General features: G+C 40.2%; 1 protein-coding gene and 1 long non-coding RNA gene across 2 annotated transcripts in view; one reads left to right on the top strand and one right to left on the bottom strand.

The window, feature by feature from the left end:
- Window positions 1-8,855: 8,855 nt before the first annotated feature.
- LOC134143153 (uncharacterized) lies at window positions 8,856-17,224 on the bottom strand. Its single transcript, XR_009959044.1, has 4 exons — window positions 17,032-17,224; window positions 16,072-16,219; window positions 10,536-10,608; window positions 8,856-9,011 (listed from the first exon to the last, which is right to left on the bottom strand). It is a non-coding gene; the product is annotated as an uncharacterized LOC134143153 (long non-coding RNA).
- The window catches only part of RALGPS2 (Ral GEF with PH domain and SH3 binding motif 2), a 119,176-nt gene continuing 118,742 nt past the window's right edge, over window positions 16,949-17,382 (top strand). Inside the window, exon 1 of the mRNA XM_062580924.1 lies at window positions 16,949-17,158. The gene's annotated coding sequence lies outside the window, so the exon portion shown is untranslated. The remainder of the gene's footprint in view (window positions 17,159-17,382) is intronic.

Genomic DNA, 17,382 nt, shown 5'->3' with positions numbered 1-17,382 from the left:
CTGGGCATGCATTTGAGACCAGACTTGCATCCAAAGCCTGGTGTTTACACCCCAACCTGGGCTGAGGAAAGCTTTGTTCGATCTCTTAAACACCAGTGCATGTGAGTGTAGGCCTGGGCTGCCATTCCTGCGCCAGTCATGACTAGGGTTGGGCACATTGCTGTGCAGACCACAACACGTATCTTAGACATGATTCTTTGTCAGCATGTGTAGATGTTTTGCATTTCCACTACAGCCAGGCTAGCAGCATGGAAAAGAACATGTGGGAACAAGGGCTCAGCAGGCGTAACCCTGCCCTGAGACCCTCTGGCACTGTAGGACACCACCAAATAGTTCTAAAGCTATCTGGCTGTAAAAGGATTCTCAGGTGTCAGAAGAGCCCTAGTAAGGGTACAGCTGTGCAGTCAGCTGGGAATTATCCTCATTTCTCCTCCAATACAGGCAAGAGCTGACAGTGAAAAGGGCATGGCTGGAGCACGGGTGCATTCCACAGATCCCTTGTTGTACTGAGCCAAAACCATTTCAGTTTGCCCCTTGGGTTCAACTGGCTGTGTGGTATTTATGGAATCAAGTAACTGCAGACCTTCCTTCCCTTTCTGGGTATAGATTGGGACCATGGCAGGTACAGCACAGTGAGTCTGGAGTGTCTAGACACTAAGCCACTCTCGGACCTTGCTACGCTCTGTTTTGGCTTAGCAGCAAGGCAAAGTGATGCCTAAGTGTTTTGAGGAGGAAAATTATTTCTCAATGCCTAGCCTGCTCCTATGAATATGGCAGAGAGGGAGACTGAAGGGACAGGCTGCCCAAAGAAATGCAGTTGCTAGCTCAAATTTTAGACATACTAATTCAGATGACCCCTTTAACTAACAAGCTCAAGAACTATCAACTTCTATGGAACTGGATAACTTACTGAGTCAGCATGGTGCTAAATGATCTGTGAGACAGTTTTGTTGTTTCGAGTCCAAGTTCTTTCTGCATTAATTTTCTGGCAAGCAATTATACACTTTCATGGGCAGTTCTTCAGCTTAGTTTCAGCTACCAAGGAAGTAGGTCTACTTCCCTGATGTGCACCACCCCATCCTTACTTGAGAATAAAGTTGATTAAGAATAACAGGCTGGTGATTACATACAGAGCACAAAATGCAACGGGATGGGGGATGTCTGTGTGCATGTTCATCTACATCTTCCACTAGTGCTACAATACGTACCATACAAGTGCCACTTATATGCATGTCCTTATGACATATTGTGAAAGAGATGCAATGATTAGCATGAGTTTGTGTCTAAAAATAGATATGTTCCAATAAAAACCAAGTATCAAATGAAGTATCAAATGTGATAGACTCTAAAGACTTTTAAAATGTTTTTCTATATTTAATGTGTTTTCTAGACAAAATTAAGCTTAAGAATCACACTTAGCATAATAATTACCTACATCTGTACAGATACTTTCAATGTGGTCTGAGAAAAGAAGGCTTCATGAAAGTAATGCAGAGGGCAGAGTTTGTAGAGTTGCTAATGTGCCAAATACATCAAATGCTGTAAAGTATGCAGTTCCGACAGTGTTTTGGTTCTTATCGAAACCTTCCTGAGGCAAATGAAGGGTCGTGCTGATAAAGTAGCATTACAGCAAGATTCTTCTTTGTTTAAAAATGAAAATCTGTATATAATCTGGCTTTATTTTTTATCAGAAGATATTTCAGTAGTCTTTCTAACAGAATTAGGTTATTGATTCACAGAGTTATATTCATAAAAGTCATGTTAGCATTTTTTTAATTATTACCATATCATATCCTCAGCTGAGACATGACAACTAGCCTAGTGCACACACCCGCCTGGTTACAACCTTAAATGAAATGTATTAGATTAAACCACCCTCACCAAGTTATTTGTTTTACCTTGCTGTCTGATTAATACAAAAGGTGTAATTATCAATAATACAATTTTTCCATGGAAAATCTATTTGTTTATGTGACATGCAGTACAGTAATTGTATTTAAGAGAGCTTACTAAAGAAATAAATAAGAATTTATGCATATATTCAGGTAATTACAAAAGGATTAATTACAGAGAGAACCCTTCTAATTAAGATTTCTTAGATTTTGGCTTCCTAAAAAATCATCTAGCTTTTCATGTCCCACTGCAGTGTATATATACAGCACGTTAGCTACGATGGAAGAACTTTCTTCGGGCAGTCTTCTGCTCTGATTGCACAAGGTTTGTCCACTTGGTCAAAAATAGTTTCTTCCTCTGATCACTACTGATACTATCCCAGACACATAGATTAGCAAAAGTATGAATGAAACCCACTGAGAAACATGTCATGTATTCTTTTGGAGAGGCCTTAGTTTGTTAGGGATGTAAAATCATTGATCAGGTCTAAGGGTCCTGTGCAGAACTTTGTAGGGATTAATTTAACCAGTTTGCCCCTTTTGCTCATTTGTCTAGTATGCATGTGGAGCTAGATGTTGTCTCTGCTGTGCCATAAGAGCATGGTAAACATTACCACTGCATTTGTGATCGAGGTGAACAGTAGAGATTTCAGGGATTGTTCGGCTCTTCTGCTCTAAACAGATGCACTCCCTGAAGCAGGACTTCTCTACTTCCATGGTAATTTATCACTTTTAACCCTCTGAGATGCTTTTACCACCAGACTCCTTTAGTTGGGGATTGTGTTTTCCATTTTTTGTATGTAGTAGAGCCCCTTGTTACACTGACTTTGCATTAAGACTTGCATTAAAAAAAATCTGTGTTTTTGTCTATTCCCCATACAGTTGTACAGGAATGTGCAGCGAATTCAAAATGTACATGCATGAGACAATGCCAAGTTATATACAAGCACAGAATCCACAGGTTTAGACTACATTTCTCAACAGTTATGTCTAGCGAAAGACACAGTAGAGGGAAAACATTTATACTACTTCTTGCTTAAATCATCTCTTCAACATCAAATTAAAGTCTGTGGTTCAGAACTCTTGACCAAAGTAGAAAAGCATTTGCTGCTGGCCACAGTCGCAAACCTTAGTGCTTTATATTCCCAGAATACAAGTATTTAACACAGCCATGTTGAAAACAGCAGAGAGCTTTATGAAGAACTGCAAAAATCAGCATTCTTGTGACCTCTGAGATCTGCCCGTTATTTAGTGAGTTCAGTTTAAGGTTTTTCTATTTGTTCTTAAAGGTTTTTAATAATATAGGATTGTGATTCTGTTTTGTTCTTCCAATTACCCTGTCCTATAACAGAAGTTTTGGAGGACAGAATACTTTTTGAGGGGGAAGTCATGACTTGCAGGATGACAATCAATAGCACACTACCATCATTTGAGGCTGCAAATACTCTATATGAATTGCTGTAACTGATGGGAGCTAGAACCTCAGATTTCCTATGTAGGAGCTCTTGACTCTGAACATTATTCAGCTCATTCAATTACCAAATCACATTTTACTGAACTACTGGGCTGCTTTGTCTGAGTAAAGCAAAAGGCCTTTATGTGCTTGGGTTTTTCTCTTAGCTTAAAGTTTACAGCTTTCTTCCACAGGGCAGTGCTAACTCGTTTTGGGAAATAACATACCAAAGTACCTGCTGACATTTCAAGGTGCCTGATGTTCACACTACACCAATGCTGAGTTTCTACTTACCATAAAATCCTGTGTAAATACATTGTGACTTCGGTAGTGTAGTAAATCTGGTATCTAGATAAATCATAATACTGCTTTTCCTATTGGTGTAATTAGGTGAGCTCACTGGGCCAGATAACACAGAGCAGCAGCTTAGCATCTCCCAAGTGAGGGACCTGATGTAATGGCCTGTTAGCAAGTGAGACAGCATCAAGGCGAGTATTAGACAACGAGACGTGACAGTATGTGTCATGCCAGGATACCCGTATACAGTGTGAGTGAGTTGCTAGGCAGTGAGCTGAGAGCTCACTATTGTAAGCACCTGACAAATTGTCTGTTTCTTGACAAGCTTCTCAGGATGTAAAAAAAGCTTCAGTGTAAATAAGCAGGACTGGAGTTTTTTAAAAAGTTAGTCTCCCAAATCTGGTTTGATTTCAGTGAATAGCTTTCCTACCTCCCCTCACTCTTCAGTAAATTCCAAGGTTGAGTCTTCTTTTGACCAAACAGAATAGACAGAGGAGCAAAAATAACAATAAAAAATCCTGTGGAAAAATACCTTGAGATTGTTAACAGAGAAGAAAAGTGATTATAAGCTACCTCTCAATTCCGAGATGCTTCAAAACATTTTTTTTTTCAAATTCAGAATATTTGAGAGCTCTGCAGATGTTGTCAGGCATGGGGAGAGAAGCAGTACTACTGTTAGCACGATTCTTTTGCATCTTTTAATTGCCAGATATAATCTGAGTAGCAAACAGTGCTGCTCAGTGAAGCATTTCTTCTACATCTATAGTTTCTCCTCTCTTTGCATGAACGTGTGTGGGATCATGGATTAGTGAACAGCCATACGGGAGGGAGCTAATGGCAAAACAATTTCTTAGTGAGCACTGCTGCAAGAGTGGTAAGGAGGCAGAAAAGGGAGCAGGAAATGATGGAGGAGGGGAGATACTCCAATGACACTTAATCGAAGTGATGTAGAATTCCCCAGAGAAGCTTAGGTCTGGGGATATGAGGGCTATGACCCTTCCATATGTCTTGCAGACCCCTACTAGGGAGGCAATTTAAGTAATTCATCAGTGCGAACTCCAGGATGTTTTTCTTACTTTGTGGGATTTTCCACTAGACAAGAAAGAGAAAGATATGCATTACTTAATGGGAAACTGAAAAGAAGGTTGTCTGATATTTCCTTTATAAATCAGCAAGCTAGATCATGAATTTATGATTATATTATGTAAAAATAGGGGATTATCCATTCTTCAGACATCATCTCTTCTCCCTGGGTACCTGGAAACTACTGAAATGAAAGGTAGGGGAGGGGTAATTGGTAGGGGAGGGAGTGGGCTGTATGGGAGGAAGCCAGGACTTACAATGCCCCTGGTTCCCTTTTCTAAAATCAATTCCTCTTCTAGCAAATGTCTAAGGCAATAGCAGACTGGATGGCCTAGCCGTCTAATGGTGGCCAGCAGCGCTTCCACAGTCGCTGTTGTATCAGCATTCACATTTCTGCCTCGAACTTACACAGTGTGTAAAAAAACCTTGACACCCAAATCAACCCTTCCTTTTCATCATGGAGAAAATCTCAGTGACAGAATTCTTCAGATCATCTCAGATCGAAAAGAAAGAGATGCCCCACCTATATGTGGCATATCCTCAGGGATATGGAGTGGGAATTAAGGACAGCTTTCCCCTGGCAGGCAGCTTTTCCTGCCACTGCCCTAGCTGCATGGTCTTTCTCTGAGACACTGCATGAGAACTATGCAGAAGAGATAATACAGTCCTCTGACGATTATTTTTTCCTGGCTTATTTCCATGGGCCTGAAGAACAGACAGTATGTGCAGATGTAGGAGGCAAGATCTGGCCCTGTATACTTCCCTGAAGTGCTAGCTCTATTCTGCATAGCTGTTGGTAATTCTCTCCATTTATAGTTTTCCTAACAAAACCAAGTGCAAAGATAATTTTTTCCTAAGGGCTTTTCTTGCACTATTATGCATGGTCCATTATTGTTCTGCAGTGTTGCCTGTTTTATTACACCCTGGCACTTTTATTCCCTTTATTCTTACAGGTCAGTAGACCAGCTAGTAAGTCTAATTACCCTCATTCTGTTCTGCTGCTTTCGACAGATAAGAGCTGTAAACTGGGTAATATCTTGTCAATACTTCAAGCCTCCTGCCTTACAAGCGTTCGTCCAACCTGCTGCCTTTTCTCATGGCTCATTGTGCAATGATTAGTTTAAATACATGTTTCCAGTTATCTAACAGACCAGTAAGAAACCAACAGAAGAAACAGATTAATTTGAAACGGAAAAGTTTGAAAGACGTTTCCCACCTGTGTGAATCCAACTATAAGCACTTAGCTCAAGTGAGATTAGAAGATACAAGGCAGAAACAGATCTTTTTCTTTCTTAAATGCATTTAAGAATAACTTAGGAAAGAATGAGTATATGAAAGCATTTCTGAGGTGAAAGGACATATACTTTAAGGTTCATTTTCCAAATACACATTGGCTTAAATCTCACATATGCACATGCTTGCTCTCTCTTACATATGCCACCTCAAACAGAATTGGTACAGTATGACTTTTTAAAAGTGTATTATAAATAACTAGTAATTAAAAATAAAGAATAAAACCAAGCATTGTTAGTCTAGAGTATCTCCTCTATCTCCAACAGTAACCTACATTTAATGCTTCAGCAGAAAACATAACGTACCTGAAACCTATGCAAAACATATAAAGGAGAGAGATGTCTCCAGTAAGTGATCAGTCTGTTAAGCATCACTGACACTAATGTTTGCAGTTGTTCTCCCTGTCAGCATGTCGTTGTTATTCATGTACATGTCTAATCCTCAAAAAAAATCTTCTAAGCCATTTGTTTCATTTGCTGAACTCTCAGCTCTAAAGCACAGAGTTCCAGAGACAAAGTGGTATATTAAATTAAAATGCATCTGCAGGGAGGAGGGTGTTCATGCAAACTTTCACTGTCTCTTCATTTCAAATGTTTCTTTCTCATGTGTTTTGTTTGCTTCCTAAGTCCAGCTATACCTCCCTGCCTGTGCGGAGGTTTTCTTTAGGCTCATACTGCCTGGCCTCTCTCTCCCCAAGGGGTAAGACAGAAGTCTCTACTCAACTGCTGCTCTGTGTCTGAATCAAGCTGGGAAGCTGCCACAGGAGCAGAGACTGGGCTGGGAGCTGTGCTCACACGCTTGTCTGCAGAGAGCAGAGCAAAGCTGGAGGTGGGAGAACATGGGCCTGACGCAGGGGACTGCGGCAGTGAGAAAGGCTGGGGGGTAAATTCTGCAGGAAGCCTAGGCACCCCCTCTTCTCACAACTAGCCCACCGTGCTGCTAGAAGAGATCTGTAGTACTGTATGCTATTGATCTTTTCGATCTTTAGTAGAAACTGTCTTTTTCTATATGTTCATGTACTGGCTGGCTGATTTCACTGGATGATGACGATAATGCAGATAGGAAATTTGTCTCTAATTCTCGTCTGTAGATGAAAACAATTAAATTTGCTAGATTTAGTTTATCTTGTTCTAGCGTCTTCTCTTACAGCCTTCTTCCTGTTGTTCTTTTAGGTTCCTTTTCCTGATCCTCTTTTATTTTTGATACATTTTTAAAGCCAAAAGCCAAAATGTAAAATAGCATTTAAGCTGAGGATATATTATGGAAAATGCTGTAGTATTCACTGTGTTTTCCATATACTTTGTTTAGTTACACAGTGCTGGTGCCCTATTCTGTTTTTATTGGAATATACTCATATCTGAGGTCTATTACATACTTGATTTTATATCTATATTCTAAAATCCAAAAGAAAAAATTTCCATTTCATTATGTTTCTCTTATTGCCATAAAACTCATCTGAGCTGTTGTTGATTTAGATAGGGGTATGCAAATCCACTTTGCTTGGCTATTATGTAAAAGTCATGATTGTCCTGGTACAAGTGACTGTAGTTACACGCAGGAGAAGGCATCGGCCTTCTCCTGAGTCTGACTTCACAGCAGCCCACTCACCAAAACTGTATCCCTGTCTCTTGTGCCATCCTCTTCCACCTCTTTTCACCTCCAAAGGTGAAAGGCTGCCTTGATCTACCTCCTGCAGCCACCCAGAACAGTCCCAAACCTCATCCCTTCACCCAGCTGTTTCTAGCCTCATTGGCCAATTAGTATAACTGCGAGCTATCTCCAAATGCTTTTGCTGAATGCGTGTGCATGCATAAGTGTATGACTATTTGGGAATGCCAAGGACAACACACATTCAAATCTGGCAGCCTTCTCCCTGAAAGGGAGATCAGGACATTATCACACATATTTTCTCTTTGGAAAAAAAAAAAAGACAGTACATCTGCAAGTCCTGTCTTTGCCTGTAGTTATTTTTATTTGTAGGTATTTTCTGAAAACTCAGAATTTTCTAAATTTGTCTCACTTCCAGTTTAAACAGGTTTTGACTCAGGCTGAGAGAAGGGTAACGAATAGTGGCTCTTAAGAAATGCCAGTTAATAAAAAATGATGCAGTATGGGCAATGTGAGCTATCAGGAGCACATCAAACTTTCTCCTATTCTCTGCATTCCCCTTCTGCATAATGTCGTGTCATGTTCGAAGTGTTAGTCTTAGCTCAGGTTAGTCAGTGATCCAAGTCCACTATTTCTAAATAACAGACTCAGTTCTGGAAACAAATTAGACATAGACATAAGAGAGCTTTCTGCTATATAGGTGAATATCATCTATGCAAGAGGAGGCCAAGGTGAAACTTCGGAAATGATTCCTGTAAGAATTAAAGACCACGGTGAAACTCACTAATTTCTCAACCAAGTTCAAAATGTACTTCAGTTTTGTCTTCTGTAGTGAAAACTAAAAATATCTGCATCTACATCTAAAAGACGAAGTGTAACAAAACAATTTAGCTTATTCGCACTTCTCTTCCAGGAAGAGAACAAGAATAAACCTGTCAAATTTTAGTTGCAGTTCTTAATGTGCTGAGAAGTGTTTAGCTAGCACGGTGATGAAAGCAACATACTAATCTGTTATACAGAATAAAATACTCAAATTCTACATTATATTAGAATAATCTTTGACAAAGTTTTTTCATACAGCTCTCACAGATTAATTTGTAACAGGTAATTTTTTGAAGTGTAATATTCCCAAATCTCAGGCATATGTTTTTGCTGATGTGTGGCATATAGCAGCAGCCAGGGAGGACACTACACAGTGACAAACTTTTAGATTTTAATAGTGGTAAATATTTATTTCTAATGCTTTTATCTTTACAGAACTAATTTGTAGACAGCATTAACCAGAAATTTCATCCTAACAGTCAGAAGCTGTTCTATAAAATAGCTTCAAGGATGGGGTTCCTTGTCCTTATGATACATGGCTTCTCTTCGGAAAGATCAGAGTTCTGTGGAAATAGAGGTTTCATTCTCTGATATTTTTAGCATATATCTAGTTTAGATTTTTAAGACTCAGATTTCACTCTTCAACTTCCCAAGTATGTCAGTGGGAAAGCATAAAATGCAAATGAAAATTAGTTTTCAGATGTCAGTTTTGGCCCCAGAATGAATCAGACTGGAGTAAAAGTTTAGGTGAACACTGGCCAAAATAGGCCCATTGTATTTATGGAATTTGCTTGCTGCATGCACTTTGAAGCCCTTCCAGAGTATACAGGAAAAATCTCTTCTATTTCAAAAGTTCAACAGCTGTCTCCAGCTGAGACACATTTATAAACACTAGACCTTCCAGTACAACTGCTCCATATCAGATGATTCTTCTCATGAAATAGGCCTTGTTTTCATACCGTGACTTATTTACATAAAAAATGTTTATTGTTTTTTCTTTTGCTGTTTAATAGATGGTATTCTGATGAATGCTAAAGTGATTTGCAGTAGGCATGTTCTAGGGCTGTGAAAGTGGCACAATGATCCTTTTAAAGTGAAATTTTCTGAAGTTTCTACAATCCCCATTATATTTATATTGATGTGAACATTGTTTCACGGCTTAAGATGAAATTTGGATCTAGAAAGTTGGGTTAATTTCTTTCTTTTTTTTCAGATAGTTCTAATAATAGATGTTGATACTTTGTTACACACACAGTTCTTCTAAAGGTTACGTTGTCTTTCCTTCTTTTAACAAAAACAATCTTGAATAACATATGCTGGCTCCAAGCATTCAGCACTTCCTAGATGTTCTGTCTCTAAAATGAAATTCTTTCATCCTCATAATGCTTGAGATATACAGGAAAGTATGAAGTATCTGAGACTTTATGTCTACCTCTTCTGTTCATCTGCACATGATGTCTGAAAGTATGTTATAATCTGCCTTCCTAATTTTCATTAAGTATGTATGGTGCATAACATCAGAATACCTAAGTTGTCTAACTCCAGTTCCTGACAAGCAGCTTTACTTGCAGGTGCATGATATCAAAGTGATTATCTTGCTCTATAGGTCTTATCTGCTAGTATATAGACTATAAAAGATGATGTCTTGCCCCTCTGCTTATCTCAGTAATACCTAAAAGAACTGTTAAATAGATAATTCTGAAAACACTGACTATAAAGCAATCTATTTTATCTATTTGTGTCCAATAATTTAAATGATGATATTTATTAAATTTAAATCTGCACAAGCACGCCATCTGCCTCCCACATAGCAAGGCTATGTAATGGATGGCAAGGCCTTCCAGCAGAGCTGCACCTATTTATACCAACAAACATAATATTCTAATATTTTCAGACAAAGATTATTAGCTGTGGATATAAAAGACATTGTACATTTGCTCTGATGTACATTATTCCTGAAAGACACCACATCATTGTTTCACATATCCTTGTAAGCAGTAACAATTATAATTGCAGGGGATAGTAGAAGCATAGTAAACCAGCCAAAAGAGCAAGGGCAAAAAAGCATGGGTATTGAGTCTAGTTACCTCCTATGGAGCTCTGGGGAATCATGATGAGGTGAAATCCTTATTTTTTTTCTATGCAGGAGGAAGAAACAATCTAAAAAAAAAAAAAGAAAAAGAAAAAAAAAGGATTTTGATGAAACTCATTGTGAAAGGATAAGAGAAATTCCTTAATGTTTCTTTTTATGACTATTATCATTGCATTGTGCCTCTACCACAACAAGTAACAAAACACTCAGCACATCTCTAATACCTTCCAAGGATTTCAATGCTCTTAATAAGCACTAAGAGATGGATTGTTGTTGACCATTGTGCGACTGCAGTGAATGATGGATCCAGAATAAGGAGCTTTCCTAATTTACACGGCCCACATAAGGACCAGGCAGGCAGCAGTCCTGCCCCAGAAAGCAGGAGCACAGGATCTACTGAATTCTCTGCCTTGGTTATCCTCATACAGAAAGGAGAGCACTATAGCTCTGTCCCTCCCCATCCCCACATCCCAGACATGAAGAGGTAAGTGCATAGCACATCTCAAAGGAATGTAACTGGCCAAACTTCCCGTGGTGCAACTAAAGAAGTCTAGGAAGCTCCCCTCTTTTAAGGAGATGCCTCTGCCTCTTTTTAAGCCAGAATGCCTCTTGATTCACTAAAATAAAGTTACCTCTTAAAGCCAATTTGGCTGATTAACTAAATATTAACTTAATTAGCTCCTAATTTATTGCATTCTATAATTAAACTACATTGAATCTGTGGGTGCAATATACCCTACTGTATGATCAAATCTAAATACTACCTGGAAACTTTAGTGGAGCATCTCTTAATGACATTTCATATCACAAAAAACAATGGTGATCCAAAAGGAGTGTCATTTTGTTGTTTTTTTTCTTTTTGTTTTTTTTTTCGGTTATTAAACATTTTGGCCAAAAATTAGAAGAGGATACCTTTTTTTTCCTTCTCCAAATAGCTGTTTAATCAGTGTTTGAGGTTGAAAGAACTGTTTTGGAGCAGATGGCAGGAACACAGGATTTAAGCAGGGGACAGATGTATCCATATTAGGGAGCTTGGAAATAAATCTCTTGAAGTCTTGTGGCAGACATGATCATTAGACTGTTTACATAGATGAAATATTACCAGTTACAATTAGCAGTTGCTGTTGTCCGTATTTGGGATCTTTCCTCTTCAGATGGTCATTAAAACCTGTTGTAAATCCTTATGTTTGTCCTACTTCCATACTGTGTATAAATCATTTAGGGATCCTAGCATCTCCATTCTTTATGGAAAATATGTGCAGATAGATATTTATACAACATAAAAAAAATGTGGGGGATTTCTTTCTATTAGCAGTCTGCTAGTGCTGTCTCTAATAATGTACTGTCCCCTGTGATATACAGCGGTACTGGGAGAACAGAAAAAGAAGAATATCTGTATTCAGCCTCTACACTGCCAGTTTTTTGCTTATAGCTCCTTCTCTGATACTATCAGCATTGTCCCTGCTGCAGATGGTTCCTCTTGGGATCCTAACATAAAGCAAATTACTGACCTTCCTACCTCTATGGCTCTTGGGTGAAGGAGGGCAATATAGTAAAGAATTCTCTTCCTGTGGAAAAATCCGTATGTTGCGTGACAGACAGTGAGGAAATAATGTTATCTATGTGCAGCTTCCTTTATACACACACACATGTGTGTGTGTGTAAGTGAGTGTGTATATATATATATGTATGTATATATATATATATGTACATAGTATACGTATTTGGGTGAAATTAGAAGCTGCTGCTTTAATACACTCTTAAAAAACTTGTGATCTTAAAAATTTAAGAAAAAAACAGAACCAGTTCAGATTGTTACTATTTAATTGTAATTCCAACTCGGAATTTATTACATTATTGCTGAATTTGAGAAACAAGTAGACACGCCTTCCTAAGAAGGTGTTCTGTTATTAATCATATTACTTTTAGGAGAAAATATTAGCATGTCAATTGAACACATTGAATTAGAGCAGCTGTGAAGTACACTTCTACTCTTTGATACAGTATCCTTTGTAATGCTTTCTTCCTCTAACTGTAAACTCTAAAAATACAGTGTCTTGTGTCTATTTCTACCAGATTCCTATAGTGCTGCCATTTTTATCCATTAGAATATTTTTATGATTAGTTTCATGTTTAACTGAACAGACTGAAAATTGCATTTTGTTACGACTGAAGCAGGAAATTTATCCTCCTTAATAAAGGGTAGAAGACAGTACGTCTCTCATATGTATCAAGCATAAACATCCTCCAAAAGGAAAGAGGAAGGTGGTAATAGTTACATTTATCCTGTTTTGACTCTTATTTTATCTATAACAAAGTCAAGGACATGAGAGAGAAACATAGACCAAAAACATAGGAATAAATGTCAGAGACTACCTACCTTACTAGAACCTGGACACCAGTATGTACAATATAAAGCACTGCTCTAGAATGTCAGACTTGTATAGGTAAGCAGTCCAAAATTATAAAACAACAAAATTAAAGTGGCATATAAACCAACTCTGCTTTAGTAAAGCGATTGATTTATGACTGTACAGTCGGAAACAATATATTTTCAGTCTTTATTTTCATAAAGTGAAAATAGTTTAGCGGTACTTTATATTTCTTCATCATCTATTTTCCAGAAGTACTGCATGAATTATGCGCAGATAGACTCATGGAATGACTTATTCAAAGAATAAGAGCAGAAAAGAATAGCACTTAGCATACCTAAGTAAAATATTTTCTCCTATATTCTCATTCTTAGGAAACGACATACTTTAACAACTATCTTGCTGGGACAGCTCATATAAAACTGATTTTAACTAACGACTTTTTATGATAATAACTGTTTCTAGATTCAGGCAATGTTAGAAGAACTTTACTTAGTGCCAAGTAATTACTAATTAACGAAGTGTTAACTAGGTGCCAAAATGTAAACTATATTCTTTCAAATCATTAGTTACTAAAACAAGATTAAGGAGTATCTTTTCTGCAGCACTCTGCAGTACTCAGGAAGCTTGGCTGAAAGGCAACTGAATTAATTTGATTTTATATTAATGTACAGTTTTAATACTGGAGCTTTGTACGCAGCATGATATGATCTGTCATAATCAAATACCATTTCTTTTTTGCCTTAGAATTTTACAATAATTTGTTCTGTGATCTATACAAGCAACGCAGATTCCATTAAAGTAATTTATAAATTTTTTATTCTAAAATGCTTACACTATATTCTCTTAATAAAAGTATAATAAACAGTGAATGCAATCTGCTGGCATTTTTATAGACTTAGATTTGAATTGCAATAGTAAGTGCTTTGTTTGCAGCCTCAACAACATTTCATTATACCTGCTACTGCAAACATACTATAGTTTGTATTCTGAAAAATACACATATTATGTTGCCTAATGGAAAAAATGTTTTTAATCTGTGAAATTAGAAATAAAATGATAAATTTCCATAATTTCAATTGGTTGATAGATGTCAAAGATGCAAGCTGTGAGTCTCAAAAAGAAGTAATTATTTTCTTTATAGATCGAGGCGGTTCTGTTTACAATGAAACTATTTACACTTCTGGAGAGAGACAGAGCTGAGCAATGGGACATACAAACAAACATTGCTGATGTGATTAGAGATAAGTATGTCTGAAAACTAACTTCTGAGATTCTGTAATAAATAATTATTCAGAAGAGTACCTATCTGCAGGATGGATAGATAGGCAAAAAGAATTTCTAAATTTATTCTCATAAATGAATGTGGTGATGGCAAATGTGATGTCCCCTGAGCAGTAAAATTCTGAGATAATTTGTGTAATGATATTTGTTCAGGTTTGGCCATCTGTACACATATCCAAACAGTCTGACAGTCACAAATGACAGTGGTTTCCTGTTACTTTCGACAGGAGCTTTCTGCATTACAATCAACTATATTGCCACACATTTTCATCTAGTCATTTCCTCTCTTTTTGATGCTTCCTGTCATTTGAATATTTAACAGCACAGCTGGAATTTTCTACTAATAATGAATTTTAAATTGAGTGTTTAATATAGCGGGGAAAACTATACCTATAAAATAATAAAGGAACATCAGCCATGTATATAGAATGGGCAACTGAATATTGGAAAATGCTGTCCTGGAAAAGATTTAGGAATCCCAGGGGAAGAACAATTCAACATGAGGCTCCAGTGTGAAACTGCAGCATTTCAACACTTAAACAGAGCCGCATGTTTCAGCTCCACAGTCCAATTTATCATGAGTAACAAAAGATCCTTTTTTTTTTCTCTTAACACTTCTCCTCCCTCCCAAATTCTTTAAAGGTCTTTTTGACCTTTTGTTATTGCTACAAAATAATAGCATGGGATCCCAACATTTTCTCTACTCTTCTCCATTTCACATCTTGGCATGTTGTTTGCTTGACTGTGTTTATATACTGAGTAGACATTTCTCCTGATCTACTGTCAAGGATGTCCATGTATTTCTTAAACTACCTACATTAACCTTCGTTATGGGATCCTCTACAATATATAAGCAGGTTTCCTCCCTTCAGCATACACTATGTTTTATTGATGATTATTTATCAATATTGAATTTGTCATTGCACTCCTCGTCAGTTAGGTGACTTCAAGTATCTTCACGATCTGCCCCACTAAGGTGGCTGATGTGCCCTCTACGAGCGTTGCCGTGTCTCCTTCTGCTCTGTCCTTTCCTAGACCATCTGTAAATGTGTTAACAATAAATATCCTAGCTCAGGATCTTAAAACACCTTCCTAATGGCTTTTCACCGTCATTTTGACTGAGCATTAGCTCTCCTGTTTCATCTCTGCTTATAGTCTGCAGCATTCCTTCTTTCTCACAACCTACTATGTGTTTTTTCTGGAAGCATTTCCCAAGAGACATTAAGACGTCTTTCAAAATTTGTGTCACCCAGCCCCCTCTATCCATCACTTAAATAATTCATTCTAAGAAATTTGGTGAAGTAAATTTATTTCCTCCTGCTTCAGTGAAAGAGAGCAACTTACACAAAATTTACCTTTGCTTCCCTCTTCTGAGCTGTCTTTAATTCCTTTCTGTCTTCCTATAATCCCTTTCTTATTTCTAAGTGTTTTGTGATTGCACAGACCTTGCCACTGACCCACCAGCTGAAAACTTTGCAGAAGGGTGGAGTTTGGCATTTTATTTTCCTATCATTTGTGCCAATACAAAATGAAAGCGCTCGATACCACGTCAGTACTATCCTTTCGGCCTGCTCATTTAATCCAGACTGCTCAGGTATCTCAGATCCTGGTATCTATATTCACAGCAGTCTGCAGCTGCATTAGAAGGGAGGGACGATGTATAGCAGGTGGCCCTATTTGGATGGCAGCAATAGATCAGCTCATATACGAATGAATTACTGATTCCCTCTCCCCAGAATGTGAAAGAAGCAATAACCACCTTAAATCCACGACAGGATAAAAACAGCAAGTCAATTAGTTAATGAGATTAGGTATTGTTTGTAAAGCCCTCTGAATATGTATAAACACTAACTATTAATTATTATGATCACTCACTTGGGCTGGAGCATCCCCGGGAGGGGAGGGGAGGTGAAGGGAAAAGTGGGCGATGCCAAGTCTCGTCTCCGTGACAGCACTATTGCTACCGCTTCCGACTTCATGGCAACTCTTGCAAAATTTGGTGGTTTTCCGACAGCTTTCCCTCCTGAAATGATGCAAACACCTTGCGGGCCCCCGTTTTCCTTTTGTAAGCTAATAATCTCCTAACCCTCCTGGGAGCAGAGAAGAGTCTAGAAAGTTCTTGCCCTGTATTCCTTTTAAACGAACGAATGCCTTAGTTTACTAGTGCTTGGGGGGCCAGTCCGCTTCCTTGTCCCCGCTGCCTTAAGAAGGAGAGAGGAGCCCCCGAGCAGCGCTCGTGTTTCGGTGTCTCCACCAACGCCCGCGTTCTCGCCGGCGGGAGGGGTCTGCAGCGAGCCGCCGCGCCCAGCGGTCGGGACAGCTGTCAGCGAGGCGAAACGGCGGCGAGGAGCGGGCTCAGCCGGCGGCACCACGAGGCGGCAGCGGGCCCCCAGGGGCCCCGCGAGGGGGGCAGAGCCCCCGGGGAGGCGCTCGCTGAGGCGGCCGCGCCGCCCGCCGGCGCCGGGCTGGGGCGGGGAGCGGGGGGGGAGGGGGAAGCCGGGGAGGGGGGAACAGCTGCTGGCAGACGCGCCTGACAGCCCGCGCGCCCCGCCGTCGCCAGGGCAACGCGCGCGGGCGTGCGCCACGCCCCCTCGGCGGCGGTTGGGCCGTTGGGCGCGCGCTCCTCACGTGGCGCTTGCGCAGTTCGCACGGGCACGGGCGCTCCGCCACAGGCGAGAGGGAGGACCGAGGGAGGCCCGGCGCGCATGCGCGGCCGGCCGCCGCTCTTTACACCTCCCCCGCCCGCGCGCGCACGCCTGTATATGTGTGTGTGTGTGTGCGCGCGCGTGCACGCGCGTGTGTATGTGTGTGGCGGAGCTCGCGGCTGCCCCTCACCGCGGCAGCCGCCGCCGCGTGAGCGGAGTCCGGAGGCGCTGAGCGACCGCAGCGGAGCCCTCTCAGCAGCCGGGGTGGTTTCCCCGCCGGCGCCCGCCCCCGCGCCTCACTCATCTCCCTCCTGCAGGTGAGCTCGGCTGTGGCGGGGCCGGCGCCCGCCTCCGCGGGGAGCCGCGGCGGGGCTTATTGTCCGGCTCCCGGGAGGAGGAGGAGGAGAGGCAGGAGCTTGCTCGCGTGCCGGGCCCTGCAGCGCTGCCGGCCGGGGATTGGAGGCGCGCCGTCCCCTCCCAGATCCGGGGAGGGTCCCTGCTCCCACTGCTCGCCCTGCCTCGGGCCGGCTCCTCGTGGCGG

The sequence above is a fragment of the Rhea pennata genome, chromosome 8 (assembly GCF_028389875.1).
Source record: "Rhea pennata isolate bPtePen1 chromosome 8, bPtePen1.pri, whole genome shotgun sequence".
In the NCBI taxonomy this organism is placed as follows: domain Eukaryota; kingdom Metazoa; phylum Chordata; class Aves; order Rheiformes; family Rheidae; genus Rhea; species Rhea pennata.
This window is presented reverse-complemented; position numbering and strand designations above follow the sequence as displayed.